General features: G+C 43.9%; 1 pseudogene across 1 annotated transcript; it reads left to right on the top strand.

Moving 5' to 3' along the window:
- Nucleotides 1-4,043: 4,043 nt before the first annotated feature.
- On the top strand, nucleotides 4,044-4,596 carry LOC307093027 (ferritin light chain-like; annotated as a pseudogene). Its single transcript has one exon. The product of its transcript is annotated as a ferritin light chain-like (transcript).
- Nucleotides 4,597-4,833: the final 237 nt, after the last annotated feature.

Below are 4,833 nucleotides of genomic sequence, written 5' to 3'. Positions count from 1 at the left end.
ACACGTCGCATCCTTTCATCCCCCTTGTTTTCATGGAAAAGGTCAAAGCCATCACGCCGACATGCTCAGCCAGAGTCGGAGAGACTCATCATTTCACAACCGTGAAGTGGAACTCACACAGCAAATGAGGCTAATCACTCAGCAAGTACAAGGAAAAGAGATTATGAGATCATCATTTTCTCACCAATTGAGAACCACTGTGCATAAAAGTAGAAATTAATAGGAAAAAATTCAGAACACTTACCAAGAAAATAAGAGCACTAATAAAATAATCTCTCATCTGGGAAATGACTTTCCATTTCAAGCACAACAGAAAGCTGTCAGATACACACAAGATAAGACAGCAAGAAAGCAACCCGTCCTGAAAACAATTTCTGTTGCTTCAGTCTCAAAATATGATTGATGACACAGGATGCCCTGAGTGGCCTTGCAAATGCCACTCGCCTGGCGTCAGCAGCACTCTTTGCTGGCAAGTGGGAAGTAAGTCTGCTTGCATTTACTCGGATCTTTCCTAAACCTGTCAGCAAAGATGTTGTAAAGACTGGTGAGGTTAACTAATGGGCGTTCACTGGTGCACACCTGCCTTTTACTAGTAAAGCCTTCTAGAAATCTTGCTTAACTTTTTCCAGATGAGCATCTCCCAGCAACAAACAACGAACGAGTCTTTAAATGGTGTAGGAAGAAAAGATTCTTTGTCTTTATGCATCCAGTAGACCCTAGACAGAATTAATTTTTCCATGGAAGAAATAGATAATAGGTCTTAGGAAAATTCTATTTAATCCTCTACAAAGGATGGATTCTGTTAAAGAAAAAACTAGGTGGCCCTCTTGTTCAGCTAGGCACATTGGTTGGCATTGTCCTGGCGGAGGCGGGGGTGGGGTGGGGGGGGATGAGTTTGGGAAAAGGGGCTCAAGAGTGCTGACATTTTCTGATTAAAAGTGTGGGAAGAATTTGGAGTTCCAAGCAAGCCTGGAGAGATGGCCGAGACAAAGGAGACAGAGGAGCCAGCAAGATGGAGAGAGACCAGGATGTGAGGTGAAGTGGCTGGGCCAGTGAGACATATCCCTGTCACAGTTTGACCAAAAACACCTTTAAGGACAGGGGTGTTTAAGACATGATTGTAAGTGGCATTCTGTGATGGGGATGTGGCAGTGGACTCCTGCCCTTTGAGTCCCAATCCTCTGTAAAGATTCTGGCTAATGACATAACTCTTTGCTGCTGGAGGGATCAAGAAGGGGCCTGCCACACTGGTCAGAGATAAAAGACCATCACAAGATACAGAGCGGGAAAAATGGGTCCCCCCAGAAGTAACCTGGGAAGACAAGTCCCCCAGGATTTGTAGAAATCTTGGGAAGGGCATTGACATTCCAGGGGATACAGAAGAAGGCCATTTTATCCAAATCTCGAGCAGCGGAGTAACCAGCTGGCACCAGGAGCAGATGTTTAAGCTGTTCTTGCAGTGTCACCTTCTAACTGAGTATCCATTCCGTGCTTTAATTCTGGCAGGAATTCTCTCTGTGTAGTCCCCAGCTCCATACCTTAGAAGAGCGATTTTCAACCGGTGTGCCATAAAAATTTTTAAAACATGCAATACTTGACTATTTAGTCAGGGGCACTCACCTCTTTTCCCTTAGATTGTATAAAAATAAAATAAAAATAAAAAATGACAACAGCCAACACAACAATAGCATAGGAGGCTTTTAAAAAATAAACTCTCGAACTCTACTACAGGAGATTCTGATTCTGGGGTGGAATTCAACAAGCAGCATTTTGACTAAAACACCCAGGTGAGCCCTGGCCGGGTGACTCAGGTGGTTGGAGCGTCATCTCATGCATAAAAAGTTTGCGGGTTTGATCCCTGGTCAGGGTGTATAGGAAAGGCGACGGATCGATGTTTCTCTCTCATCTCTCTCTCTCTCACTCTCTCTCTCTAAAAATCAATAAGAAGCATATCCTCGAGTGAGAATTTTAAAAAAGCACACCAAAAGAAGAAGAAGACGAAGAAGAAGACGAAGAAGAAGAAGAAGAAGAAGAAGAAGAAGAAGGAGAAGGAGAAGGAGAAGGAGAAGGAGAAGGAGAAGGAGAAGGAGAAGGAGAAGGAGAAGGAGAAGGAGAAGGAGAAGAAAAGAAACATGACACTCAGGTGATTCTGATGCAACTGCACTTTGGGAAATATTGTTATTGGCAGCGATAAGATTTTCTTGATACCCTCACAAAAACTAACTTAACCCAGAATATAACTGAAATAGGAGTAATGTCATTTGCAGCTTTGAGTACTCCTCCCCCTGGTCTCATGTCCTTAGGCTAACCGCCCAACAGCTCTGAGCAGGGAGGAAGCTGGTGAGGTCTGATGAACCCAGGAGGTGGCCCCACTCCTAGAGGCCAAGTAAGTGGAGCGAGACAGCAGCAACTGTCATATAGAAGGGTTGCCCATAATTCACATTTCCCCCCTGAACTCGTCACCCCATAGAGAATTCTGATAAAGATCCTAGTGGTTTAAAAGAATGAAGATAGCTCCCTAACTTCACTTATAGCCAAGTAATAATATCGAAAAAAAAACCTAGCCTCATTAATTTTTGTATGATAATAACATTTTCAGAGGAGCGTAGCTTATTTGGGGTTTTCTTCCCATAGAAATTAACTGAAAGTAATATTCAATTACAGAATCCAAGACCCAAAACAAAGACTGAATTAAATATTGTTTTCTTTGTGAACAGGAAAACATACCAAAGGGCTTAAGATACTGACTCTCTAGCACAGTGTCCAAAGTGATAAAGAAAAAAATATATAATGGACACGAATTGTTCTAAGTGGCAGAAAGATTGCAGAGATCCTTTGCATGATGGCCTGCCAGAATCTTAGTCTAGCAAAGGTTGTTAAAGGCACTAGACATGAACAGGCAATTTTTAACTTTAGAAAAAAATCCACCAAGCTTATAGCAGAGTAGCTTCTCGACCTTGAATGACACAACATGACAATTTTATTGGCTGACCTTTCAAAAGAGAGATCTAATTAGACGCTCTGATGTGCAGGTTCCAAATTATGATGAGCAAGCAGGGGTCTCTAATCCCCCACTGCTCCAGCTAAGCATTTGGGAGTAATATTGCTAATTAAAATGCAGCTTTCCAACCTGAAAGCGAGCCCCCTGCTCCAGTCCATATTGGTTGAGCCTGCTGTTTCTGCTCCCTCTCCCCAACACACTACCTAGTATTCCCCACCATAGAGAGTTCCCTTATTACAATTTTCACTGTATTTCTATAACAGATGCAACGTGTTTACTTGGGTGCCTGGAGACTGAATCTCTTCAGGTGGGTAATCATTTGAATGATGAAAGTCAAGAAATCACTATAATCCCCACCTTACCTCCTGCACAAAATAAATTCCATGTGGATTAAAGATTTAAAGCTAAACAATAAACCCACAAAATACTAGGAAAACAAATGAGCATCTTTGCCACAGATTTTATAATAGTAAAAACCTAGGCAAAACATTTTAAAAACTGACTATCCCGCAGTAGGGAACAGCTAACATAAATTAAGGTTTATTTGTGCGGTGGCATAATATGTGGCTACTAAAACAGCTCTTTAAAAAGAGGAGGTGCAATTCTACATTCTGACCTAGAAAGATGTCTATGACATTGATAAGTGAAAAAGGAAATTAAAGTATGCATTAAACAAACAAAAGAAATATGTGTGTGAGTGCATGCATAAAAGAAACCCTGGGGGAGGAATATACAAACCATTAACCTTTGTTCTACCTAGGGGTGAGAATATGGGTCGTCTCTTCATAAACTTTATGCCTTTCAGCACAGTTTGAATTTTTGCTACAGCAAGAAAGTACAGGCAGTGCCCTCGGCGGTCCCGGATCTGTCTCTTGCTTCAACAGTGTATGAACAGAAAAGACCCAGGGACGCCCCTTCTTCCAGCCTCCAGCCACTCTCCTGCGTCTCATCCAGTCACCACCTTCTGAACCACCTCGGGGACCAGCCAACACTGGGTTTGTTTGGTTTTTTTTCTACTTTAACTCCTTATTGCCGAACAACCATGAGCTCCAAAATTCGTCAGAATTATTCCACCGAGATGGAGGCTGTGGTCAACCGCCTGGCCAGCCTGCATCTGCGGGCCTCCCACACCTACCTCTCGCTGGGCTTCTATTTCTGACGATGTGGCTCTCAAGGGCAAGGGTGTGGGCCACTTCTGCGAGTTGGCACGAGGTGGCGGAGAAGAAGCGCTAAGCATCTCTTAAAGTTGCAAAACAAGCGTGGTGGCCGTGTTCTCTTCCAGGATGTGCGGAAACCTTCCCAATATGAGTGGGCAAAACTCAGGACGCCATGGAGGCCACCCTGGCCTTGGAGAGGAACCTAACCAGGCCCTTGTGGAGCTGCATGCCCTGGGTTCTACCCGGGCAGACCCTCATCTCTGTGGCTTCCTGGAGAACCACTTCCTGGGTGAGGAGGTGAAACTCATCAAGAAGATGGGCGACCACCTGACTAACATCTGCAGGCTGGCTGGCCCCCAGGCTGGGCGGGGCAAGTATCTCTTCAAAAGGCTCACCCTCAGGCATGACCAGGAGTCTTTGGAGCCCAGAGGCCTTTGAGAGGCCCCTCTGCAGTCCCCTGGTGTCTGGCTTTACCTGAGCCTCTTCCCGAAACTACTAGCCATTCTTTAACCACCCTGAAGCCCTCTCCCATGCATTGGATCAAATGAAAGCAATAAAGCTTTTTTCAGCAAAAAAAAAAAAAAGAAGAAAGAAAGTATAGTAGAATCACATCATTAAAAGCATTTAGTGAAACATTTCATGAACACCCGAAACCGATATGTTATATGTCAATTA

This window comes from Cnephaeus nilssonii, assembly GCF_951640355.1.
Source record: "Cnephaeus nilssonii genome assembly, chromosome: 1".
Classification (NCBI taxonomy): domain Eukaryota; kingdom Metazoa; phylum Chordata; class Mammalia; order Chiroptera; family Vespertilionidae; genus Cnephaeus; species Cnephaeus nilssonii.
The sequence above is the reverse complement of the archived record's forward strand: the minus strand, read 5'-3'. Positions and strand labels throughout refer to the sequence as shown.